This window comes from Panthera tigris, chromosome D1, assembly GCF_018350195.1.
Source record: "Panthera tigris isolate Pti1 chromosome D1, P.tigris_Pti1_mat1.1, whole genome shotgun sequence".
NCBI classification, from domain to species: domain Eukaryota; kingdom Metazoa; phylum Chordata; class Mammalia; order Carnivora; family Felidae; genus Panthera; species Panthera tigris.
The window spans coordinates 19,411,958-19,439,913 of record NC_056669.1 but is presented as its reverse complement, the minus strand read 5'-3'; the positions used below and the strand labels follow the sequence as shown (position 1 = coordinate 19,439,913).

The following is a 27,956-nucleotide window of genomic DNA, read 5'->3' as shown; positions in this document are numbered from 1 at the left end:
ATTCCAACTCACAGTCATTTCTTTTGCTCTCTCTTCCTTTTTCTGAACATATTCTTCGCAAATGCGTTTTCACCGGGGGCCCTGGTGAGTGTTATGGGGTCCAGATTCCTGCTCTGGGGCCCTGGATTCACAAAGGCCAAGTTGACGTCCATTCTGCATCTGGCTTATTTGATTCCAGAAGAGTGCTGAGGTCCCCTGAGAGAGCCAGGAGAGATTTGCCTCCTGCAGAGGTTTGGATAAGCCTCAGCTAATCTCCGTGGCTTCTTAAGGGCACACCTGCTTGTCTGCGAGCCAGCAGCCTCCTCGCTCATTTCCCGTGGGACGGCTGGGGTCAGAGGGCCTCCAGAAAGCCTTTTATCCCCCACCGCCCCACCAGGCCCCCCTCAGCAGCACCTGGGTCCACACATAAGACTTTCTTTGAGGGGAGGTCTAGACGTTGCCCCTCCCAGAATGGGGGCCGGTGCCCTTTTCCCTTCTTTTCGAGGCAGCTTGCTTGTTCCTTCCTTCTAAATAAGCATTTAATTCAAGCTTTATCATGCATGGCTCAAACTTTATCCCACCGGGGCTAAGCTGATCTGAATTAGTTTCTGGGCTGCTGAGCTGTGAACGCATAGTAGGTGCTCAGTAAATAAAGATGCCGTCTGGTTATGATCTGCCTGGGACTCCACGAAACGCTGTGAGCTTTCCATCTGCTACATCGCCCGGATGCGATAGTAACGCTGATAATATAACACGTCAGAGAATTCAAGTCATTTCTGGTCAGCCTTGGGAGTTAGGGATTCTTTCCTCCCACCTTTCCCAAATCACATTGTCCTTCTTAATTACCCTTTAGAAGTAGCTAGTAGTGAAGTTGATTTGTATTCTATGAGCATTCTGCTTAAGATGGGCAGTCAGGGACTGTTGTTTGACATAGGAAGCTCTCAGGTGTTTGCCTTCTTGCTTTCTTTCCTTCCTCCTTCCTCCTTCCTTTCCTTCCTTCCTTCCTTCCTTCCCTCTCTCCTCCCTTCCCCCTCCCTCCCTTATCCCCATCCCTCCCTCCCTCTTCCCCCCTCTCTATTTTTTGTATATAAAATGGAGGCATAGACCATTTTCGACGAGGGTGCTATGAATGGTAATCTGTAAGGGTATGGCTGAAAAGAATCTAATTTAAAAAGCTGTGATCCTCTCTTCCTTTGAACTCACCAATTGTTCTGCAGGTTTGTAATTCCACTTGTCCCTAATTCCACTAATATTTGTTAAGCCCTTATTCTAAGTCCCTGGGCTGAGTAAGAGGGGGATGAACCCAGCCCCATGGAAACCAGTTTACCTAGGAAGCTAGGCCATTGGAATTAACATGCTAGAGCCATGTGTGGGTTGGTGGCTTATTTGAGTATTAAAGAAGGGGGCGGGATAAATAAATATCAGTTCTTCTGGTCACGGGCACAATATCACAAGCTCACACATATTTCAGTTACCTTCCCCAAACCATGCCAGATAAACAGTGTCAACCCCATATTATAGATGAGGACATAGAAGCCCAAAGGCATTGAGCAACTTGCTAAGTTGGTTACAGAGCTAAGACTATAGCCTGGCTGATGCAACCACTACTCGGAAATCCAGGTGTGATTTGAACCCGGCCCTAGATCTGAACAACCCTCGGGTTCTAGCGTCTTCCATCTACACAGAAAGCCAGCTGCGATGGAGACGGAGAATGCTGCGTAGGGAGTCCCTTTAAAGAGTTAAGGCTCCAAAGTGACTTTTAGAGGGGAACACATGTAAAGATAATTTACCAGCTAATTGCTAATCTTCCCTTTCAGTGTGGATTGTATACATATCAGGGTGTGTGGTGACTTTCAACTATGGGTTTTAGTTATTTTAGCTGGGGCACGCTACCTTTTCCTCTGCCTGCAGCATTCCGTTAGGATGCTGCTTCCTGCTCACTGAAAGGCTTTGGCATTTTCTCTCGCCTGGTATGTACACAAATGAATGTTCCACACCTCCCTTTTCCCCAGTGGAGTGCACAAACAGACAGACACTATCTAAGATTAGGCTGCAACTCAGGGCCCATAATATTGTGGCAGAAAGTAGAAAATAAAACAGCCAGTGCTGGGTGCAGGATAATAGCATAATAGGATAAGTGTGAGAGAGTCAGGAGGCGGTAATGGCCCTAGAGATGTAGAAATTCCGGGAAAGTAGGGCGGTATAAAAGCGGAGACGCCATCTGTGGGATCCAAGCAGTTGTGAGAGACTCTGAATGACACAATATGGAGATCTGTTACACAACACACAAAATAGTAGTAAAGTAATCATCTGGCCTTAACAATTGTCAGGCACTCTTTGAAACGCCACCTTCCTGGCCACCAGCGCCAGGGTAGCCGCGGATAAATGGCAAGGTTATAAATTGCCGCCTCCTTCGGCCAGTTAAAATTGCGGAAAGCGAGAAGCCAAAAGATCGATGCCTCCTCCCTTCGCCAGGTGGACTCTGGGCTCGACCAGCAGTGGGCACAGCACATGCTCTCACGCCGTCTCCTTCAGGGACAATAAACAGATCAGAGGGATTGAGAAGGAAACTCCACTTTACTGAATGAACGCGTGTATGTGCCAGGCGTGATGGCTGGCATTTTGTGTGGATGATCCCATTTGGTCCACAGAGCGCCACTTTGAGGTTGGTGGCATCGTTCCGATATGAAACAGGAAGACACTGAGCCTCAGAGAAGGAAAATGACTTGCCCGTCTTGACCTGGGTGGGGGGAGCCAGGATTCTCATTTGGGTCTGGACGACTCTCAGGTCCCCGCTCTTTCTGCTACCACCCCTGTTTCTCCGAGGTGGAACAGTCCGTAAGTGAGTTACGTCTGCTCATCGGAGATCCTTTTCCAAATAGACATTATCCATGAAAGTTTCTGTGGACAGGAAATGCGTCTCTTTAAGTCTCTGGGAATCTGGAATCAACTAACCAATCAACTAATCAACTTTCAAGTTATTGGAATGATCCTTCTGTATTTCGGTTTTAGGGGAGAGAGACAGAGGAGAGGCAAACCACTGAATGTAGGATTGTAGACAGAGCCTTAACTTCTTGACTTGACATTTATCTCAGTACAGTTTTTCAGTTCGATATGCTCTACCTTCTACTTAAGTGACTTACGATGGCTAAAGTTGAGAATGATGACCCAGAGGGGTGGCAAGGACCTAAATCATTAAAGAGGACCAGAGAAGTGCATAGAAGGAAGAGTACTGGGGCGCCTGGGTGGCTCAGTCAGTTAGTTAAGCGTCCGACTTCCGCTCAGGTCATGATCTCCCGGTTCATGAGTTCAAGCCCTGCGTCAGGCTCTGTGCTGACAGCTCAGAGCCTGGAGCCTTCTTCAGATTCTGTCTCCCCCTCTCTCTGCCTCTCCCTCACTCACGATTGGCCTCTCTCTCTGTCTCAGAAATGAATAAATGTAAAAAAAATTTTTTTAAAAGAAGGAAGAGTACTGATTTTGAATGTCTTAAGAATATAGGCTTGAGTCCCCGAGCAGCCACGTAGGTCCTGGCTCCGGGCAGACTGATCACTGAAAACTTCAGTTCCATCAACCTCCATGGAAGGTGGGTGTGGGGTACCTCAAAAGGTGGTTGTGAGAAATTGATAAGCTAGCATGTGGCTAAATCACCTTGCATAGAGGCTTATGCATCGGACCAGCTGAGTAAATCCTAGTTTCCTTCCGAAGGCCGAAGAGTAATTTTTTAATCGCAAGTAAAACAAAGTCGATATTGGCCGTATGATTTTTTTCCCTTTTTTTTTTTTTTTCTATGAGTGCAGCATCTGTGAAATGGGTCAGGAGGGTTGGGGAGACACAGACCGCTGGCCTCAGCAGAAGGGTCCTGAGAAGTGTGCTCCCAACGTGGAGTTGAAGTCTTGGAAATCGACACTGCCTCCTGCATCCTGTGTATTTCTGTTAGCGTGGGTTCTTACAACAATGTGTCATACGATAACAATGAAAATGTGGCGGTTTGAGCAAGCCACAATAGAATTTGCCAGTTTATCCTTAGTTCAACCACCCAAGCTTCTCTGAGGAGACTTGGCCAAGGGAAGCAAATGGCTTAGTGCCACGCTTCAACCTCCGTGCCCTGTGCATTTCCCTGTAAGCCATTGTTCTCTGCCTCCACCCTCCGCCCAGACAGCTCAGTGGCCTTTGGAGACATTTTGTCCTTGTTTCTGTGCATCAAGATAGGTCAAGGACACAACCACTGACCCCGACATGATGAAGACCATGAGGAAGAGAGGGGCTTTGAGAAACCCATTGAGTGGCATTTACAAGCGAGCCGTATGTAGAGCCGTGTGGCATCGAGTTAAGACCACTCTCTGACTTCGTAGTGAGTCAGCGCTGGCGTGAGTCCTGGGTTTACTGCTTACAATCCTGGGATGTGGGGAATGTGGCTTAACTTCATCAAGTCTTAGTTTCCTTGGTAGTAAAATGGACCTGGCTCGTGTGATAAGTCCTCAGTAAGTTTAAGTCATTAAATAGAATTTGCTTTCTGTTGATCCTACTGTTCCTGACTTCATTTAGCTACCTCCCAGTCTCTTCTGAGACGGAGGTATGGTTTGTCCTCATCATTCTCAAAATAGCTCACACTCTCCGTGTTTTCTCCTTGAATTGGCCAGATGGGCGCTAAACTATTTGGGGCTTCTCAGTGGGAGACAACACAGCAACTAGAGGACCACCCCTGGCTCCTGCTCTTTCTCTCCCTGCCTCTCTTCCTCATTCTCCCCTCCCAGGGAGAGGGTGTCATAGGGGCAATGCCAGTATGGTAGATGTAGGGCTTCCATCAGGAGCCCTGAGCACGGAGAGCGTTTTATCTAAATTTGCAATGATTTGTTTCTCACTGCAGACACTGCTATTTAGCATTATTGATCTCCTGTGTCTACTGAGCCACGTCAGATGTCTTTGACCCTGGTTTGCACCAGGAGCAGTCAAAGGGCCGCCTGAGACCATCTGGCATTGTGATTGAATTCAGTTCCTCTTTATGTTTGCCTATGCCGTTTTGTTCTGCCTTGAAATGGTTTATGCCATTGCAGGTGGGGTCCAAAGTGCACATGACTTTGTGTCATGCTTTTCACTATAGTAATGGCTTCTCTGGGTAGGAATCGCTTTCCTGCATGGCTTCTACTGTCCCAGGGAGGGAAGGGCTCTCAAAGCTTGCATTTCTTCTCCAGGAAGTTGCCAGTATGCTTTCGGAATGAAACTAGGAGGGGCTGGAGAAGACATTCGTTGATCAGCACATAGAAACCGAAATGATAGGGTGAGAGAAAGAGGAAAAGGGGAGTCTAGACCAAAAGTAGGGATGCCATATTGTTTTCTGTGTTTCTTCTTTTTTTTTTTATTTAAAAAAAATTTTTTTTAACATTTATTTATTTTTGAGACAGAGAGAGACAGAGCATGAACGGGGGAGGGGCAGAGAGAGAGGGAGACACAGAATCCGAAGCAGGCTCCAGGCTCTGAGCCATCAGCCCAGAGCCCGATGCGGGGCTCAAACTCACAAACCACAAGATCGTGACCTGAGCTGAAGTCAGACGCTCAACCGACTGAGCCACCCAGGCGCCCCTTCCGTGTTTCTTCTTAGAGTTGAAAGTTTTCCTGAATTACTTTCTAGGGCATTAATGAGAAAAGATGTCAGGAGAGTTTTTTCTTTACCTTTACCATTCAAAGAACAGCTAGCAATATTGGTCTCCCCAAAGTGTGCTGGCCCATCAAACATCTCTACTCCAGCTTGCCACATTTCATGAGCCCAAACCTGTTTCTTTTCTCTTTTAATTTGGATCCGAGCCACCTGCCCTTTGTGCTGTCTCAAGATTATTGCTTCCAGACATTTTGAAGCCCTAAGGTCACTCAGAGAGGAGAGTAATATCCCGGGGGAAGGTAGACCAGCCCTGCTTGAAACATTTAATTTTCATAAGAGAGTGATGATAACTTGAATAAGGAGCAAGTATATTGCAGAGAATTAGGCTCCTGGTCCACAGAGAAGGGATCAATAAAGACTCTCTGAGCATGGTGAAGTAAATCAAAGAGTTGGGGTAATTACTTAAGAAATTTGCTCTAAAACCTCTGCTCAGGAGGGGCTTAATTTGATTGCTTACTTCCAATTTATTGTCCATTCAATTCATCAACTCAGTCGGATTTTACTTGTGTAGGCCCAACGCATGTGTGTGTGTGTGTGTGTGTGTGTGTGTGTATGTATGTATTTTTCCAGAAGGGTGGAGATACAGTGGTGATCCTCTACCAATTGTCTCATCTTTACTCTAAAATCCATTTCGTTGTGGAACTAGCAGTACCGTCAAGATTGTTAGCAAATCGGTGCGTTCCATTATCGTTCCTAGAAGGCGAAAGACAAAGAGTTGGCTATCACACCATAACCCTTAGTAGAGTTTTCTCCGTACGATAGAATCATTTTATGTTTTTGCTGGCATGGCTAGCACCAAGCATCCCAGTACATCACATGCACTCTGTTGCTTTAACTTGTCGCCATGACAACCTCAACATTCTCCCACAGTAGCAAAATTTAAACATGTCTCTATGAATCTGAAGGAACATAAAAACCCTGCTAGCATCAGTCCGTTCCATATAGCGTTCTGAGATGATTTCCGTAATAACGATGAACTGGATGTCATTTCGTGAGATGCAGTCCCTGCTTAACCTTTCCCCTGCAAAGTACAAAATAATCAGGCTCTTTCATAGGAAAATGGCGGACTGCCCCATTTAGTTCTTCATTAGCTCTTGAATGGATATATATGCCACTGTATTAGGCTCAATGTATTAGTTAGGGTGTGCTCAGATAACAAATAGACCCTACAGTATGTAAAGATTTGTTTTTAAATAGGAGTCCATTTCTTCCTCTTGTCCTGGTCCAATACATTGCTTCTAGTCCGTAGTAGCTTTCTTCCATGCAGTGATTCCTGAGCCCTCATCAGGCGGGCAGCATCTCGCCTCATCAAGTTTTACACCTCGCTGGTAGCGGGCAAAAGAGAGTGTGGCTGTGTGGTGCGTTACAAACACCTCAAGGTCAAGTACGTCCCTTCCGCTCACATTCTACTGAGTGAAGCTCGTCCTGTGGGCAATCTGGATGTAAAGGAAGCTGGAAAAAGTAGTCCCTAGCTTGGCAGGAACTTCTCAGCAGCAACTCTGTGTTAGAGAGGGAGAATCACGAGGTTTAATAGATAGCTAGGTAGCCCTGACCTCTTGTAGACTCTTGTAGTTAAGTAGAAAGAACGGGGGGCGGGGGCGCCTGGGTGGCTCAGCTGGTTCAGCGTCCGACTTCGGCTCAGGTCGTGATCTCGAAGCTCGTGAGTTCGAGCCTCGCGTGGGGCTCTGTGCTGACAGCTCAGAGCCTGGAGCCTGCTTTGGATTCTGTGTCTCCCTCTCTCTCTGCTCCTCCCCTGTTCACTCTCTCTCTCTCTCTCAAAAATTAATGAACACTAAAAAAAAAAAAAAAAAGAAAGAAAGAAAGAAGAGGGAGACGTGCTTCAAACACATGAAGGGGTCACAGTTTGGGGGGGAGAATGTCACGTAACATGTATGTGCTGTGGTAAAGGCATGAGCTGAGTGACACGGGGGTGACTTCTGCCCAGCAGGATTGGGAAAGTTGGCGTCACCGCCTTTATAGTAGCTGTACCTTGGGCGGATAAAGAGAACCGTCTTATGGTAATTTTTAAATAATAGACTTGCTTAAAAGCATGTGTGTACGAATGGGAGGCTGGAGGAGATGGGACTGAAGAAGAATAATTAGATAATGTCGTTGTCCCCGTTGGTTCTTAAGCGATAAGCCTGTATTTCTCCCTCACTCTCCACTTGCCTTATCACGAGTGGGTGACCTTGATGAGACATTTTCAGCACAGTATCTTTGGTTCCTTTTAATCTCCTGTCAGTTGCTATCACTGTCAGCATGACCTAGCTCCAGTGAAAAATTCAGCTTTCATTGCAGCCTTACCAGGAATGCTAAATTATGAGGAAATGTCAGGATGGGAGGAAGCTATAAACACCGTGGACACATTACTTATGGGGGTGATTGAAGGACACAGATCTCTTCCTTCGACATTGCAGGGACTAAGAAGACCTGTATTTTGACCTTCTGGATCTTTCTACAGCCTGAGTTGATACGACTTGTCACTTGAGCACTGTCTTTCTCTAACGCTGATTGCTGTTGTACTCCAGCCAGGTGAATTGCAATGGATGTTTACTTGCCTGGAGTAGGAATGACCTACAGCTAACAGTTTACCAAAAGGCACCAGGCTCCAGGCATAACTTTCAGCGGGGTGGTTGGCAGGTTTGTGGTTGTAATGTTCTTTGAAGTCTGTTCACGAAGCAGACACCACAATGAAATGCTCTCCGTGAAAACGCTTTGAAAAGTTGCAGGGACTTCAAATACACATGAAAGAAGATACGGAGTAATTATTACTCACACTTTATTTTTTATTAAGTTTATTTATTTATTTTGAGAGAGAGAGAGCATGAGCACACGTGGGGGAGGGGCAGAGAGAGAGGGAGAGACAGAATCCCGAGCAGGCTCCGTACCATCAGCGCAGAGCCCGATGTGGGACGTGAACCCACGAACCGTGAGATCCTGACCTGAGCTGAGATCAAGAGTAGGACGCGTAACCGACTGACTTACCCAGGCGCCCCTGTTACCCACACTTTATTTTTATTTTTATTTATTTATTTTTAATTTTTTTTTTTTTAACGTTTGTTTATTTTTGAGACAGAGAGAGACAGAGCATGAACGGGGGAGGGTCAGAGAGAGGGAGACACAGAATCCGAAACAGGCTCCGGGCTCTGAGCTGTCAGTACAGAGCCCGACGCGGGGCTTGAACTCACGGACCGCGAGATCACGACCTGAGCCGAAGTCGGCCGCCTAACCGACTGAGCCACCCAGGCGCCCCATGTTACCCACACTTTAAATGGAGACTTTCCTTAGTGACATTTATATGAAGCGCTTCAACCAATCTCTCTTACCTAAGGACAAGCAGAATTTGGATTCGTGTGAAACATTTTTAGTGATTCTATGGGATGCTAGTCGACCATGGTGAGCACGGCAAGAGATATGAATGCAAATAAACAGACAATAGAAATTGAGGCAGATATTCAGACAACTGGATCAAAACCCCTTACCTGTGAATTACTGTACATTTTTATATATTTGCTTGGTTTTCAGATCTTGGCCCTTAGATTCTGGCTGTGGCTTCGCTTCTTCTTTACTCCAAAATAGTCACTTGAAAGCCGAAGCCTTTGTATAAACCTATAAGTGCATAGCTGAAATGATGTCCTGTATCCCACAGTTTTCTGGAAGTCTTGGACTCTAAGGGCATGCACTGAGGATTTATGCTTTTTATTATGATTGCTTTTGATATACCTCACAGTTGATTACTTGCACGGTAGAATTTGAATCATGATGTGGCCCCTCTGGCCCCTCCCCCGCCCGACTTCCTTCCACCTTACTTTTTCTTCCCTAGACTTTAATCTTTCCACATTCAGTACTTGGAGTAAAACCTGTGTGGAGACATCAAGGAGGGAGATTTGAGGTCCTAGACCTCAAAAAAAAGACCAAAGATCTCCTCCACTCTTTTAATTTATGTCCGTTCAACACTAATGACGTACTGGTGGAACACTATTTTTTTTTTTTTTACTGAGTGAGGCTTTAGTTTCTGTTTTGACGGTTGATAGAACAGGTGAGCCCAAATTTCTAAGGTATGGCGCGCTCTAAAATTACTTACCTCGACTTTGCCCAGAGAAGGACACCAGCTGAGGTTCCGCTAAGGACAGATATTTCATTGGATGAATGGGGGCCGAGCGAATTTATCATCAGGTCATCAGGGTGCACGGAGCAGGCCCTCAGGGCTCAGGCAGCACAGAGGGTCACTGCAAGGTGTGTGGGTCACTCAGAGTACAGTCGACTCTTGTTTCAGAAGTTTCTCCATGCATTCAACAGGAGGTCTCTCCGGGAGGGATGCGATGTCCCGGTGATGTCCACATCACAGAATAATCTCGCGATTTGCCTGTGAGGTCATTGAATCATACAAGTTCACAGCTGTGAAGGGATATTAGAAGTCATTTAGCCGGACTTTCCAACAACTGAAAGGCTTCCTCATATGGTATCCTTGACTAAGGGCCTTTCCGCTTCTGTGTGGACCTTGAAGTCCTGTCGGTAGTAAGAACACGCCGTCATTTTCTCTCTCCAAGCTAATTATAAGTTTCCAAAGGAGCTCTGAGTGGCTAACGTTAAGATCAACTAGCTAATGTAGATACCAAGCAGACTTTTCATTAGAGCCGTCGCAAATTTTCTACATTTGGTGTTGCAGAACTACAGACAGTGAACTGCTTTGATACTAAGCAAGCAACCTGCAGTGTTAGAAATAAAACCTTCTGGGGCGCCTGGGTGGCTCGGTCGGTTAAGCGTCCGACTTCGGCTCAGGTCATGATCTCACGGTCCGTGAGTTCGAGCCCCGCGTCGGGCTCTGTGCTGACAGCTCAGAGCCTGAAGCCTGTTTCGGATTCTGTGTCTCCCTCTCTCTCTGCTCCTCCCCTGTTCATGCTCTGTCTCTCTCTGTCTCAAATCTCTGTCTCAAAAAAATAAATAAACGTTAAAAAAAATTAAAAAAAAAAAGAAATAAAACCTTCTTCCGTGTCACATACATAGCCAATTTAAGGCCTTTCTCAAACCTGAAGTGCCCCCATTCTGAAGATGTCTGAACGTGGATTGAGAATCAGTCTGGAAAAGAATTGGGACCCCTGACTGACACAGAAATCTCGTAATAAATTCTTATTCTTATCTTTCTTTTTTGTGTCACATTCTTTTCTTCACTTCTAACCCCCATTCTTTTTTTTTTCTTCTACTATTCTTTCCAGCTCCGATCTGTTCTATATATAGTCACCTTTTGATTAACTGTGACAATTAAAAATTCTAGACTATCTTTACCCATTATTATCACACATATTACGAATATGGAATGTGGGTATCTGGGGGGCAAACTAATTATGAATTTATCTTCGGCAAAATCAATTTTAGAGGAGTGTGCGTGTGCCCACGTGCCTCTTTGTGTGTGTAGAGAGGAATTATAATATTACTCAAACACAGACGTTTTAGAATTATCATCTCTAAACTTTTCCATTGCAATGTTCCTCTACATTTAGGACCAGCCATCCAGAATACATTATGCCTTCTATTTCTCTGGCCTTAGAAATAAGTGTAAAATGTGTCAATCATAAATTTGTTGTTTTTAAAAAGCCCAGAATGCAAACGTGTCTTACTACTCAGCGTCACCTTGTTTTTGCAGCTTACCTGGAGTAGGCTGTATCACATCTTGGGCAAATAAGCTGGTGGCTGTTTTGAGGGCTTACCTAGGTATCTCTTTATCTAGCTAACACTTGGAAAACGGCAGTGATAAATGATCGTGTACTTCCTGGGAGCACGAGTGTGTTTCCAAGGGTCAAGCACATTGAGTGGCTTCTGTTGCTGCTCTAGAAAGGCAGAAATCGGGAGCCACAAGACAGAACAATAGAAAAAGCTGGAAGTTAAGTAGGGAGCAGATCGGCCCTGAGCTGGGAGGTGCTGAGTAGCAGGACTCTTGTGCTTTCTAACAGATAGTCTTTCACAGCCGTTCGTGAACTTGGTGAACACATAACCTTGGGACCTAGGGGCGCAGGGCCTTTGAGAGGGCTCTGAGTCCTCTGTAGCTGCTTATGTCAGAGCGAGATGTGGGGGAAATCCTGGAAGAAAGCTCCTCCATTGTCCCTCAGACGCATTTTTGTCATCTTTCTCCCTCAGAGGCATTTTCTGTAATTATCTGCTTTGCCACTTAAAAAGCCCTTTCCTGGCATTCACTAATGAAGCCCACAGTTCCATGGATCGTGCTCCCATTTTTCAGAGCTTGGGTTATTAGATGCAGAGAGGTTAGGGTAATTGCCCAAGAGCAGACTGTTTTCTATCTGAAACGAACCTAGACATTTAGGATGCTAGTTCGAAAACGTCACTCCCTTTCTGGGTCCGAATTGGAGTCCTTTTATGTATGGCTTATGGACTGATGTCTTTATTCGTTCGACGTGCCATTTACTGCGTATCTTTTAATACTGGTTAGGTGGGAGAGAAATTAAGGTAAGTGTAATGTGGTCTCCACCATCCAGGGCTTCAGACTGAAAGAAGAGAGAGACGTAAATGAAACTGATTACAAGACGGCGCGACTAATGTAGTAAGGGAGGGATAAGTGAACGAGTGCGGGTGACCGAGCCCCGGCTTTGCCTTGGCACCTAGGAGGCCCGAGGAGGTGGTCAGAATTCTGAAGGGTTAGTAAGAGTTTGCCAGCCGGCCCAAAAGGGGAAACGGCGTCTCCATCGTGAGCTGTCCAGACAGCGTCCAGCAACATCCTTGCTTCTTTTCCCAGAACTGTCCGTGCCGAGAAGGTTAGAACCAGCTCCTGGGAGCTGTCTCACCGCCCCTCCATATCAAAATGTCTCTCTGTCTCCTTCCGTCTCGTCTTCCCTCTTGAATCAGAGGCAGGAGCGCGTCCCTCTTGGCCGAGGCCAGAGCCCCCGCTGGAGCCACCCCACAGAAGCTGTGCACGTTCTCCGCTCATTCATAAATTGTCCACAACTGTCTCCCGCACCTTCGCTCTTTCTCTACGCGTAAGTTCCATTCTGATAACAAACAAAGGACCCTCGTCTGGGAGGGGAAAAATCCTTTGAACTGGCATTCCTCTCTCGCCTCCCTTTTGTTACTAACCTTTTCAAAAGGGAAGTCTACAGCGACTGGTGTCGCTTCCCTACCGTCCCTTGTCATTTGGCTTTACCCTCCGCCCTCCGTGGTATCTGCTCTCTCCCTTAACTGCGCTCCTCGCTGTGCTACATCCTAGTTGTTCTGAAGGTTCCTCCACCTTTCCATCACTGTAGTACCTGGCGTGGCCGGCCACCGCCTACCTGCTTCTTTCCGAACTCTTTTCCTCTTGCTTCCACGACGCAGCACGCCCCTGCTTTCCTTCACGGTTCCCTTTCCTTGATGTCCCCGTTTGGGTTGGGTCAATCTCATCAGCTCTTCTTTGGGTACTTTGATGATTTTTACTTCTCCGGAGACTTATCATATGTCAGGTTGCCTTCCAGCATTCTTTTCGAGGGTCGTGTCTGATTCGTTGTGACAAGAAGCAGCACCCCAGGGTGGTTGGGAGTACAGCTTGAGCCACCCTCCCATCTGTTGGAATCCTGGCTTTGCTGTGTGGCCTTGGGCAAATTACTTAACTTCTCTGTGGCCAAGGTTTCTTACCTGTAAACTGGGGATGATAACACCTTTCCTAGTGTCGTGAGAATCCAGTGAATTAAAATAAGACACGTAAAGTGTCCGGAACAGTGACTGGCACGTGCTAAGAGTCTAAACGTGGCCATTAGCTGTATTTGTATCCACCGTGTCACCCAGCTCAGGAATAATATTACTTAAACGCATTTATTTAAAAAGTAAATAACTATAAGTCATAAGCATCCCGTAACTTTATTGTTATTATCGAGAGCTTCCTCTTGGTAGACCTTGACCCAGACACTTTTCTTGCTTTATCTCAACTTTCCTCACAACTACCTTAGAAAGGGGAGCCGTTAGGATCTCCATTTTGAAGATGAGGTGACACAGTCTCCGGGAGGTTAGGTGGCTTGGCCAAGTTCAAACAGCGTGTGGGGGAGCTGACCTGACTCCAAGGCGATGGTTAAGAACCATGTTCGCGACTGGGCTCTTTGTAGGCGTTCCCGTGGTGCCAGCTGGCGGTCACATTCAGGAGTGTTCCCGGCCTCCCGCTAACGCTTGGCTTCCTCTTACTCTGTAGCGTGTGAAACGTTAGAAGGCTTTGCAGAGTGGTAAAGCCAAAGTTGGGATTGTATCGCTATCACATCTTAAGTGTCCGGAGGGAGGGGGGACCTATCTCTTACTTATTTTGTGTGTCCTCCACAGCCTCTGAGGGAGCTCTGGGTTCCCATGATTCTTACTGATACGCACAACAGGCAAGAACGTTGGACGGAGCCAGATTTAGTCGTCAGGACCTCAGTCACATACTGCCTCACCCTCGTCTTTACCCGGCACCTCCTCTGAGAAGCCTTCCAGGATCCCACCCCCTGCCACCACCCCACTTTCTTCTACCTCCACATCAGAATTAGGCACCCCTGGCCTTCGCCGTCTTTCCCAGGGCTCTCCGGACACCGGTCCCTCAAATGACATAATACGGTCCGCTTCAGTGTTGACCACTTAACTCCCTCCTCCTCCTGCCACAGGTCAGGGACCTAGTCGATCCTTTTTATATTCTTTGTGCCTGGCACTTAGAGGGGTCTCAGTAAATACTAATCCAATAAGGAAACGAAGGAGGCTTCTAAATAAGCTTTCTGGGTTTCCCTAAGAGTTTGTAGATTGCAGGAGCACCGGATTCCTTGCGGGCGTCTTCACATAGGAACAGGGAAAGATTTAGAGCCTCTGTGAACGTATTTTCTGAGTATGGGAGGCAGGGAGTGTGTGGTCAGGCGTTCTCTGGTATGGCTAACTGGGTTGTGTCCCTCGGCTCTGCTCGCCCTCTCCCTGCGGCTAATGCAGAAGCACCGTCCACATCACCACCTGCACCCAGCTGAGGCGGCCGTGACGCCAGTGTCTGTAGACCTTTTGGCCATACCTCTTGGCCGCGCCGCCTTTAGAAATGAGCTCCCGTCCCCGCCCCGCCCCCCGCCCCCCGCCTCCCCCAGGGAGGCCTCAAGCGCTATTGATCTCCACGGAACTTTCGAGTCAAGAAATGTTGTCCGTTATCCTGTGTGCCAGTTCCAGTCACCGTAATTAACTTTGCTGCGTTTGCTTTCGTAAAGCCTTCAGTGACCGAAGCCCCGTCGTGTACTTTTCTTCATTTGGACGAAGCCACAGAGGGAGGTTGACAATTAATGTTGGCGATGCAAAATGAACGCTCAGTAATATTGCTGAGTGTCTTGTACCAGAATCAATACTTTGTATAGGATTTCACTGGCTGATAGTTCCCTGGAGTTTGGGCCGACTGGGTTTGAATCCCACTTCACTTTCCAGCTGCAGGACTCTGGATAACTTACTTCAGGTTCCTACGCCTGTTTCCCTGTAAGAAAGAGGGGGCGTTGGATAGGAAGTATTCCATAGGCTTGATGAGACACCATGTATCAAGTGCCAAGCGCAGTGTTTGGCACATAGTGAGTATGGCACGTATTATTATTATTATTATTATTAATCCCCACAGCGAACCTGTTACCAACTGTATTTTGGCAGATGAGTAGAAAGAGGCTTGAAGTCTGGATTCAGGCTCCATGGGGCTAACTACCATGCATCCCACCTCTTGGGTGTTGGCAGTCATACGTCCTTATCAGATTGGGCTTGAAGACTTGGGTCAGTTGGTCTTGAAAAGTCAATGAAAGCTTCCGGCATGTTATTTGATAGTTTGGAATTCTCCTTTTCCCAGGTGTATGTGCCAAGCCCTCTGATCTTTCCGCCTTATCCCTACCCCCCTACCAGACGATAGGAATAAACTTCTAAGTTTGCAGGGGCAGCACAGTCAACCCGCTACGGTTGAGCAGTCACATCCCAGCCGCCGACCTTCCCACCAGCTGTCCCACCCTCTACCTGCTGCCAAGTGGCCCTGGAAGAATCATCCAAGTGATTTCCTGCCCCGGGACACATCAAAGCCATCCCTCTCCCTCTCCCCATTCTTTCTACTGAATGCGCCACTGGTTGGAGTAAATGGAGGCAAGTGCTCAGTGGCCTCAACGACTGGGGGGGGGGTGGGATTCGGGTCCACGGGAGGGCGGCTCAACGGCCAGGGCAGGGAGGTGAAGTCCTACGCAATGTCCGGGGATGTGGCCAGACACTCAGGCCCAAAAGGCAGCCAGTAGGTTAGGCGTGTAATCACAAACCCACATTCACTGCATGGGTTTCAACGGGAAGCCTGCTGCCTTGAGTTATGATTTCTATATTGTATAATAATCAGGCCACTGTTTTGAGATCGTGTCAGAGATAACAAAGCATCAGAAGCCTCTTCTGTTGCTGAAGAACCAATCAACCTAAACTAATACCTTAATGACCACTTTTCCCAACGAGAAAACAAATTCAGGCAAAAAAAAAAAAAAAAAAAAAAAAAAAGAAAGAAAAAGAAAAAAAAAAAAGCAGGGCGCTGAGAAGGACCTTGTCTGGTCAATGAAAAGAAGAAAGAGACGTCTGCAGCCATGGCAATGGAGTAGGGATTACTTTGATCTGGAAAATAGGTTGCTTTTTTTTTTTTTTTTCCCTCCAGTGCTTTTTCTCAGGCAGCCAAGAGATGCTATTGAGCTTGACGAGTGAGCCCTTTCAGAATGAAGGGGCACCTCAGAGGAGAGTTGAATGGGTGCTTTCATGGACAGCTACTTTAATAGTCTTGTGTTTGAAAAATATGCAATTAAAGGAAATACTATTACAAATAGCCCCTATTTGCTGCTTTAAAAATGCTATCGATTAACTCAAAAATGAGAGAGAGGTGTGCAAGATTATTATGTTACGTGTAAACTGCGGATCGTAGGAGGGAAACACATACATACACAGACACACGACCTGTATGCAACACCCGAGGAGATGGGAGGGGGGGACGCGCGTCATGAGTCCCAAGCTCTTTATTCCTTTACGTATGAAAAAAATGACTTTCAGGGAAAAATCTTGCCCACCACAGTTTTTAATCACTTTCTTCGTGTCGCTACAGTTAATAGAAACGAGAGCGTTCTCGGTGAAGATTCAATTTCTTATAAAGTTAATCTGCGGCGGTTGGGGGTCTTTGTGGGTGAGGACGATGCTTTTGAGTGAATGCTCTTTGGGCATTTTAAATGAAACAATGCAGATCCTGGCAGTTTGATCTTGCGTTTTCCACTGATATTGCCTCTACCTCGCAGCCCCCTGCCAACTCTCTTTCCATCCCACCACCTGCTTGCTCACAACGTCCTGTCCTCGCTCCTCTCAGATGTTGCCCTGTGTTAATTGGGACACATTCAGCATACAAGTGCATTTTAGTGGAAGATAAAGAAAGACTCTGTCCCTCCCCAAAGAGATGGAAACATCTCTGGCTCTTCTTTTAAGAGACTTCCAAAATCTTTGTCCAGGTAACCTGCCTCGTTGTCATGGCAACAGCAGGATGGTGCTTGTGTCTTTCTCTTTTTTTCTTTGCCTTCATGGATTTATTTAACACTTTTATAACTGACACGTAACTGATAGGTAACCGCTCCTTACAAATATTTCTGCATACTGGTAGAAAAGAAGGCTACAGGTGTACTCACTATTTTCAGGCCTTTGATTTGTTGTTGTTTGTTGTTGTTGTTGTTGTTCTTTCTGGAAAAGCTGACCAGAGCTTTGTTAGTCCCCAAATTGTGTACGGACCTGCAGGTGCCCAAGAGATTAGCTTTTTCACTTTTTAGGCTCCAATTTGGTAAGCGTTTATGATGAGTTAGGCACTGTGTGAAGTCTTTTGTCTATATTTCGTCCTCAGAGACAAGTAGGACTGTGCCCATTTTACAGATGAGAACCTGAATCACTGAAAGGTTGAGTGATTTGTCAGATGTCACACGGCTCGAAAGGGGTTGGGCCAGGAGGAAAATCCAGATCCCGGGGTCCAAGGGTGGCTGTGTCACAGGTGTTTGAGGCAGTCTTTTCAGAGGTCACCTACTGTTCTGCCACACACGAAGACAGAGCTGAGAAGCCAGGCTTTTTGAGCAGGTAGGAATCATATTAGACCCAAGGAAGTGTGTCTTCATAGAAAGGGTGGTTTGACATGGCAGTGGGAGGTCAAGGTCAAGGGAGTTGTGGTATCTTCCCTAGGAGTCTGGCAGTACAGAAAAGTCCTTTCTGGAAGCAGAGAGATGAGCTAGGGTAGCTCTTGGGATCTTTCCGGATCCCTTCATTCCACGGGGCTGAGGCAAGGTCAGAGATCTGCTTGCTGATGCACAGCAGGGACCACACTGGGCCACGAGGACAGGCGGGCAGGGCGGACACCGCTCACAAAAGGCCTCTGTGCGGCACAGCCCAGGGCTGAGTGGCTACGCTGTTCCTTCATTGGAAAATGACGAAATGTCCATCTCAGAGGAACCAGAGCCTCACCTGGAACTGTCAGAGGCTTGTAGAAAGCTCCTTCAGCTTCGCTATGCAGGCTGCTTGAGCTTCTCACGTGTCCTTTACGTGTGCAGGGCCTTCGGCCCGGACTGTCCTTTCTCTCCCTCCTCAGTGACTAACCTCCCTGAGAGGAAGGCGGGAATACTGGTTAAAGCAGTGGGCTCTGGGAGCCAGCCTGCCTGGGCTTCAGTCTTCCTCGTCCCGCTTACCGATAACCCTGGGCTTAATTATTCTACCTCAGCCCCCAGTTTTCTTGTCAGCAAAATGGGATAACGATAGCATCTTCCTCACAGAATTATCGAGAGGGTTACGCGAGGTGGCACGTTTGAAGTGCCAGGAAGGGGGGGACACATTCCATAAGCATTTGTTGTTGTTACCACTACACAATCCTTAAAAGTTCAGTGTCGGGGCGCCTGGGTGGCTCAGTCGGTTAAGCGTCCGACTTCGGCTGAGGTCACGATCTCGCGGTCCGTGAGTTCGAGCCCCGCGTCGGGCTCTGGGCTGACGGCTCAGAGCCTGGAGCCTGTTTCCGATTCCGTGTCTCCCTCTCTCTCTGCCCCTCCCCCGTTCATGCTCTGTCTCTCTCTGTCTCAAAAATAAATAAAACGTTAAAAAAAAAATTAAAAAAAAAAAAAGTTCAGTGTCAGCATCAGACTTGCCAAATAACCTTCTTGTGGCCCCAGAGGTTGGGGTGGCTGTGCCCCTGGGTGCCTAACACGTCTTTCGCCTCACACATTTTGCTCGTTTGTCTGTGTTCCCAATCACGTGAAGAGGTTGGTCTTGTTCACTCGTGCACAGCGTGTCGTTTGGGCGTATTTGCCTGGAGTGGCGTCAGGAATGGGAAAGCCAGGCTGGACTTGAGTAAGGCCAGTAAAAGCCTTGTTCATGTCTGCAAGCAGTTGTTTAAGAAGTGGTCTGTTAGGGGCGCCTGGGTGGTGCGGTCAGTCAAGGGGCGGAGTCTCGATCTTGGCTCGGGTCATGATCTCGCGGTTCATGAGTTCAAGCCCCACATCGGGCTCTGCGCCGATGGTGCGGAGCTTGCTTGGGATTCCGTCTTCCCCTCTCTCTGGCCCTACCCCACCTGTGCTCTCGTTTTTTCTGTCTCTCTCAAACTAAATAAATAAACTTAAAAAAAAAAAAAAGAAAGGAATGTTCTATCAACCGAGTATAGGCTTAGGCACTGGTGGGGGGAGACGGGAGACACATCTGATGCCTTCACAGAAGAGCCAAGCTGGAGGACACATCTAAGACGTGATTGACAAATTAACGCAACAATAGACAGTGATCAGTATGAAATGGGATTTTGTTAGAGACACATACGCTCAGGCCAAGGCTCTTGGTGAGTCTGACAGGCTGCAGAGGATCCAGCAAGTGAGAGGAGACGAATTCAGGAAGAGAGAACAGGAGTAACGGCCCAGAGCTGCAGACAACCGGTGAGCGGATGTGGAATGGGGAGGAGGGTGAGGAGGCTGCCCTGGAAGGTGCTGGGTTAAGAATTCACAGCTCTGTAGGAGATCATCTAAACAGTCATCACAAGCATGGATTCTCCCCCGAGTTTTACCAAGAAACAATTGGCACACGTCACTGTATCAGTTGAAGGCATACAGCGTGATGGTTTGATGTCCATATATTATGGAATGATTACTACAATAGGTTCAGCTAACATTCACCTTTCTGTATAGATACGATAAAGAGAAAAGAAAAAGAAAAAGAAAAAAGGGGGCAAAACCCTCCTTGTCAGGTGACCTCTTTAGTCTTTATCAACTTTCCTGTATACAATACAGCAGCACTAGCTATAGGCATCATGCATCACATCCCTAGGACTTACTCATCTGAAAACTAGAAGCTTGCATCTTCTGACCCCCTTCCTCCATTCCTCTCTCTTCCCACCCACCCTCCCCCTCTGGTCACTATAAACCCGATCTCTTTTTCTGAGTTTGGTTTTGTTTTTAAAATTCCACGTATGAGATCATAGAGGATTCGTCTTTGTCTGACTTGTTTCACTTAGCATAACGCCTTCAAGGTCCATCCATGTTGTTGCAAATGGTAGGATTCCTTTCCTTTTTTTTTTTTTTTTTATAGCTGAATAATATCCCATTGTATATGTCTACCATAGCTTCTGTATCTGTTCAACCATTGATGGACACTTAGGTTGTTTCCACATCCTGGCTTTGTAAATAATGTTATGTGAACGTGAGGGTGTAGATATCTTTTCAAATTCGTGTTCTCATTTCCTTTGGATATATTCCCCGAAGTGGAGTTGCTGGATGATATTAATCTGATGAAGATTCTCCATACTGTTTTCCATAGTGGCTGTACCAATCTACATTCCCACCAGTGGGGTACAAGGGTTTCCTTTCTTCTACATCTTTGCCGTAATGTCTTATCTCTTGTCTTTTTGACGATGGCCATTCCAACGCGTGTGAGGTGAATTCTCATTGTGGTTTTGCGTTTCCCTAAGGGCTAGTGATGTTGAGCAGCTTTTCATGTACCTGTTGGCCTTTCGTGTATATTCTTTGGAGAAACGTCCATTTAGGTCCTTTGCCCGATTTGTGATTGAGTTACTATGCTGTTGAGTTGTATGGGTTCTTTATATGTTTTGGATATTAACCTGTTACCAGGTATGTGGTTTGCAAATAGTATTTCTCATTCTATCGGTTGTCTTTTCACTTTGTTGATGGCTTCTTTTGCTGCGTAGAAGCTTTTCAGTTGGATGTAGCCCCGCCTGTTTATTTTTTATTTTGTTGCTTGTGCTTTGGGTGTCACTATTTAAAAAGTCACTACCTAGACCAATGACAAGGAATTTTATTCCTGTTTTCTTCGAGGAGTTTCATGGTTTCAGGACATACACTTAAGTCTTTAATGCATTTCAAGTTAATTTTTGTGAGTGATGTAAGATATGGGTCCAGTCTCATTCTTTTACATCCAATTATCCAAGTACCATTTATCGAGGAGATTATCTTTTCTCCACTGAGTATTCTTGGATCCTTTGTCAAATATTAGTTGACCATATATGCTTGGGTTTATTTCTGGGCTCTCGATTTTGTTCTGTTGGTCTATGTGTTTGTTTTTATGCCGGTACCATACTGTTTTGATGACTATAGCGTTATAGCGTAGCTTGAAATCAGGAGGTGCGATACCTCCTGCTTTGCCCTTCTTTTTCAGGATTTCTTTGGCTATTTCGGGCCATTGTGTATCCATATAAATTTTATGAGTGTTTTTTCTACTTATGAAAAAAATGCCATTGGGATCTTGATGGGGTTTGCATTGAATCTATAGATGACTTTTGGTTTTATTGACATCTTAATAATATTAATTCTTTCACTCCATGAACACGGGTTGTTTTTCCATTTATATGAGTCTTCTTCAACTCTTTTCATAAATGTCTTATAGTTTTTAACATAGAGATCTTTTACCTCCTTAGTTGAGTTTATTACTAAATATTTTATTGTTTTTTAAAATTTTATTTTTTATTTTTTTTTAAATTTACATCCAAATTAGTTAGCATATACTGAAACAATGCTTTCAGGAGTAGATTCCTTAATGCCTCTTACCCATTTAGCCCATCCCCCCTCCTGCAACCCCTCCAGCAACCCTCAGTTTGTTCTCCACCATACACAAAAATAAACTCAAAATGGATGAAAGACCTCAATGTAAGACAGGAAGCCATCAATATTTTATTGTTTTTTATGCTATTGTAAATGGAACCCATTTCTTTTTCAGAAATTTCATTGTTATTGTAGAGGGATGCTACTAATTTTTGTTGAGTTAATTTTGTATGCTGAAACTTTACTGAATTCATTGATTAGCTCTAACAGATTTTGGGTAAGTCTTTAGAATTTTCTATATATAAAATTATGTCATCTGCAAATAGAGATAATTTTACTTCTTCCTTTGTAATTCTGGTACTTTTTATTTTTCTTGCCTGATTGCTTTAGCTAGTATTATCCTGAATAAGAGTGGTAAGAAGGAGGGGTGCCTGGGTGGCTCAGTCAGTTAAACATCCGACTTCAGCTCAGGTCATGATCTCACAGTTCATGGGTTCAAGCCCCATGTTGGGCTCTGTGCTGACAGCTCAGAACCTGGAGCCTGCTTCAGATTCTGTCTCTCTCTCTCTCTCTCTCTCTCTCTGCCCCTCCACTGCTTGTACTCTGTCTCTCTATCTCTCAAAAATAAATAAACATTAAAAAAAAAGAGTGGTGAGAATGGGCACTCTTGTCTTGTTTCTGAAATGAAAGGAAAAGCTTTTAACCTTTCACCACTGAGTACGATGTTAGCTGTAAGCTTGTCGTATATGGCCTTTATTATGTTGAGATAGGTTTCTTCTATGCCTAATTTGTCGAGTCTTTTTTAAAATCATGAATGGATGTCAAATTTTGTTGAATGCTTTTCTGCATATATTGAGAGGACTATATATTTTTTTTAATTCATTATATTAACTCAATATAGCATATTGAGTGATTTATGTATGTTGAACCATGCTTGCATCCCAGGGACAAATCCCACTTGATCATGGTGAATGATCCTTTTGATGTGCTGCTGAGTTCAGTTTGCTGGTATTTTATTTAAAATTTTTGCATCTGTATTCATCAGGGATATTGGCCTTTATTTTTCTTTCCTAGTAGTGTCCTTTTCTGGTTTTGGTATCCAGATAATGCTGGCCTTCTAAAATGAGTTTGGGAATGTCCCCTCTTCTTTAATTTTTTTGGGGACGAGTTTGAAAAGGAATGGTGCTAATTCTTCTCCATATGTCTAGGAAAATTCACCCGTGAATCCATCTGATCCTGGAATTTTCTGCATTGGGAGATTTTAAGTTACTGATTCAACCTTATCAATAGTAATTGGTCTATTCAGAGTTTCTATTTATTTTTTATTCAGTCTTGATAAGTTAGATGTTTCTAAGAATTTTTTCATTTCTTCTGGGTTGTCCAGTTTGTTGAAACAAAGTATAATTATTTATACTTCTTATGATCCTTTGAATTACTGTGGTATCTATTGTAATGTCTCCTTTTTCATTTGTAATTTTGTTGCTTTGAGTTTTTTCTCTTTTTTCCTTAGCTAAGGGTTTGCCAATTTTGTTTATCTTTTGTTTTGTTTAACTCTTAGTTTGGTTAATATTTTTTTCTGTTGTTTTTTTCTGTTCTCTGTTTCATTTATTTCAAGGATGGGTTTTATAGTCAGATTATCCAAGGCTCAAATGCTGGCTCAGCTACCTACTAGGGAGGTGACAGGGGGCAGAAACACTTAATGTGCTAAGCTCCACTCATATTTCCTAAATCAGGAGTAAGAGTATTTCACCCATATGTTGTACCTCTGAAAGTAACATCACGTTGTACATCAACTATACTTCAGTTAAAAGAAAAAAGACTAGAACCAGGACTACGGTGTGTCCATCAGATTTATTAAAAAAAAAAAAAAAGATAAGCCTAAAGCCCCAAAATAACAACCACACACACACAAAAAGTCATATAAAAAACTGAGAAAGGGCTTGACTTATCCCCTATCAGACTGTTTAAAAAACACAGTTAGTTAAAAATATGGAAAAGGCTCAGGAAAAATAAGTCTTCCTTTGCTTCATATAAAACATACAACTTTTGTTAAAAAAGAGAGAGTATCTCCCTTGTAAGCTTCCTGTGAGAATTAAATGAGATGAGGCAAGAATGAATTAAATGTTCACATAGTAAGGGCTCAGCTATTATTGGCTTTGTTACCAGACATATCTCTCAGAATTAAAAAAAGAAATTTCTTGACTCTGGAGATTGAGGAGATATATTTGATTTCCAGGTTCACAAGGGAGAGATTTTTTTTCTATTCGGCTTGTTTAAATTATCCCAATTTTATAATTGATTGATCATACATTCAGCTACATGAATTGAAATTAAAATTTGCAAAAGGAATGTAGTATTTCACTAATCTTGTGAAGTAGGCTGAGGAAATAGGGTTATTCCCGTTTTCTAGCTGAGGCGACTGAGGCATGGAAATGTTGGAGGAATTTTCCAGGGTTTTGCAGTTAGTGGGTGGAGACACCGTTAATACACTTAGGACTTGTGACACCAGAACTCCTCTCTTCCCATCCCAGATGGGTGTGTGTTCATGGTGACTGGCTTTGATGAAACCAAAGTCCTCCTCCCTGATGTTTGCCATATCCTTTTAAATTTTATATCGCATCATGGGTGCCTGTGTGGCTCAGTCAGTTAAGCATTCCACTTTGGCTCAGGTCACGATCTCACGGCTCGTGAGTTCGAGCCCTGCGTCGGGCTCTGTGCTGACAGCTCAGAGCCTGGAGCCTGTTTCAGATTCTGTTTCCCTCTCTCTGTGCCCCTTCCCCGCTCACACTTTGTCTCTCCCTCTCTCTCTCAAGAATAGATGAACATTAAAAAGTTAAAAAAAAATTTCATATCGCATAATTTTAAAACTTGCTAAAGTAAGCATGTATAAAGGCATTTCAAGAACAGTGATTTTGCATACATTATCTCTGAAAGGACTATTGAAAGAAAAACGTATAGAAAGAAATCGATTTACTAGATATCAACCTCAAAAGTACCAAACATCTATTGGACCAGGTAGATAGAACCTAAAGGGACCAGGTGCTTGTTGCCTCTCCGTAGACTGCAGGCATTACATACGTCACGTATATTCTGGGTCACTGTAGAGACTCTGTTTATTTTGAGATCGTGGAGTTGATGCTGTTACCTATTAGAGTATTAGTTTGGAGTATCTGGCTCCAGTAAGTGATGCTGGCAGAAGACCTCGTGGCCCTTCCCTACTTTTTTGCAGGGGATCATCCGGCAACCAGAAGAAAACCTTTTTAGGAGAGAGCTGGCAGCGTCTGGTAGTATAAATCCTCTCTCGGGTACCACAAGAGCAAACAAATGCTGCTTCCAACCTGGAAACTGAGTAGCTCCTGTGTTTGAAACTACTCCGGGAGCCTGCTGGACATTTTTTTTTTTTAAAGCCCCGTTTCTGGAATCTATGTGGTGATAGACTACTTTCATTTTGTCTTGAAGCAAATAAAATAAAAGATCTGAGGCCACAAGGGTGGCTTCGCTTCTGATGGTCTCTGGGATAAGAGCACATGTAACAATTGTACCTGTCATTGTTCTTCTAAGACCTTTGATAATTTGATACACGGGTGGGATTACTGTAGCACTGTTTTGTTGTTTTTTTAATTCCAAGAACCATCAGTCTTTGTTCGGAGGCAAATTTCATAAGTGAAATCAACAATCTCGTTAGGATGTTGCTGCTTATACTGCATAACTAAGCCATCTGTCTCAAACTGCAAATTTGGGAATTTCTTTTAGATTTTGTTGTGGGGAAAGGGTGGCATTTCTTGGCGAAATCTTCAAAACACATGGTATAAGGTGATAGAATGATTAAATGTTGGAATGGGACAGGACCACGAGATAGCAGATAGCGCCGGGGTCCCGATTGTTTCCTCCTGAAGAATACTTTGTATAAATACCTATATAAATACAGAATCACAATCCAAATCGAGAAGGGATCTTTGCTCTTATTATAGGACTGAAGAAATTCGACGTATGCTGTGGCAGCAATGGCTACACATTTGTATTACTTTACAGTCTTCTTTGGGAGTTTCATTCAACGATGGGTTTTCATCGCATGTATAAAATCAACTTTGCGTTTCAAGACTTTAATGAGTACACGTGGCCACACACTTCCCTACACATCTGGGAGCGCTGTAAGACCAGTGCCCTGAGTCTTGGGTGCTGCTCTAGGTTTTGGTGCGTTTCGTGTATGTAACACATAAACTACATACTTTGGGCCTATGATGAGGCTTGCCACCACCAGACCATTCCTGACTCACCTCTTCCAGTTGATAAAATCGTATGACATATTTCCATATTTTAAAGGATCTAAGATTGATTGACCCCGAAAAAGGGGGTAGGCAAATGAACAATTCTGTGAAGAACTCCTCAGCAAGGAGAATGATTTTTCTGCCCGCGGTGTAGAAACTGCACTGTTATATTAGAAGGCAAACCATCCTTCCGTTGGCTGAGCCATTTGCATGCAGTTGAATGAATTCAAATGAGAGCATTAATAGGTGCCTTCTGTGTTGATGTATAATTGGTGATGACGTTGGAAATATTGTCGATGAGTGTAACATATTCCGGGCTGTATGGCCTATTATCCCAAAGGTTGTTCCTTCAGGGGAATGGATGGAGGAATCTTTGTCGGTGACCCATACTGTTTTGTGGAACTTCTCGAATGTGCTCATGGTAGGCACTCAAGATACCCTTTTGAAACACACTCCGGCAGACTCCCTCAAAATGTTTTGCGATGCTCTTACTTCCATTGCACAGCATTGGTTTGTGTGTTAGTTTTCTATTGTTGCACTTAACGCTGGGAAAGTTTTCTTTAGGGAAGGAGTACTTTCTAGAGCAGAACACCATTAGGTCCCAGGAAGAAAGGATTGATAAAGTTTACATCTTTGAGGTTACTTTAGATAATTGTTTTATTCCCGAGGAGTCGCCCTAGAAAATTCCAAGGTCTACGTATGGATAAATATGTTGGTGCTAATTAGTCCTGAATGAACATGAGGTTTACTTATGTCTTACTGAGTTCCTCGTTGTGTTCCAGTTTAAACCCATGTGCCCCTGACGTGGACGAAGGTAGCAGCCATCGTTTTTATCTGCCTAAGAATGTGAACCATCGATGGATGAATGGATAAGGAAAGTGTGGTATACATATATACAATGGAGTATTACTCGGCAATCCAAAAGAATGAAATCTTGCCATTTGCAACTACGTGGATGGAACTGGAGGGTATTATGCCAAGTGAAATTAGTCAGTCAGAGAAAGACAAAAATCATATGACTTCACTCGTATGAGGACTTTAAGAGACAAAACAGAGGAACATAAGGGAAGGGAAACAAAAATAATATAAAAACAGGGAGGGCGACAGAACAGAAGAGACTCGTAAATATGGAGAACAAACTGAGGGTTACTGGAGGGGGTGTGGGAGGGGGGATGGGCTAAATGGGTCAGGGGCATTAAGCAATCTACTCCTGAAATCATTGTTTCACTATATGCTAATTTGGATGTAAATTTTAAAAAATAAAAAATTAAATTAAAAAAAAAAAAAGAATGTTAATCAGGGTGCCTGGGTGGCTCAGTAGGTTAAGTGCCCGACTTCAGCTCAGGTCAAGATCTCACGGCTCGTGAGTTCGAGCCCCGCGTCGGGCTCTGTGCTGACAACTCAGAGCCTGGAGCCTGCTTCGGATTCTGTGTCTCCTCTCTCTGCCCTGCCCCTTCTTGCGCTCGCTCTCTGCCTCTCTCTCTCAAAAATAAGTATATTAAAAAAAAATTTTAAGAATGTTAATCAGCTGCCTTGAAAACACATCTCTAACCTTTTTGTTTCTGTTTCCACTCTACCACACTCCCACTCACCACTCTTTCTCACCTGGGCTATCATGTGAATACTAGTTAAGTACTGGAGGGCTAGCTGGACCTCTAACTTATTACCTCGCATCTTCTCTTACCGCTTCAAGATCCATTCTTCACATGGTAGCCAGAGTTACTTTTTTTTAAAGTTTATTTATTCTGAGAGAGAGAGAGAGAGAGAGAGAGAGAAGGGGGAGGAATAGAGAGAGAGGGAGAATTCCAATCGGTCTCCGCACCGTCAGTGCAGAGCCTGATGCGGGACTCGAACTCATGAACTGTGAGATCGTGACCTGAGCTGAATGAGAGCAAGAGCCGGACGCTCCGCCGAGGGAGCCACCCAGGCGCCCCGCCAGAGTTACGTTTTTAAAAGGCGTGGCAAAGCTTATCATTCGTCTGCCTAAAATTCTCCAATCACGCTTAGAATAAAATCCAAATTCTTTACTTGGGCCTACAAGGC

At 44.8% G+C, this 27,956-nt stretch overlaps 1 long non-coding RNA gene across 1 annotated transcript in view; it reads left to right on the top strand.

The window, feature by feature from the left end:
* The window catches only part of LOC122231527, a 32,503-nt gene extending 5,680 nt beyond the window's left edge, over positions 1-26,823 (top strand). The window contains exon 3 of the long non-coding RNA XR_006208764.1: positions 26,696-26,823. This is a non-coding gene — a long non-coding RNA (uncharacterized LOC122231527). The remainder of the gene's footprint in view (positions 1-26,695) is intronic.
* Positions 26,824-27,956: the final 1,133 nt, after the last annotated feature.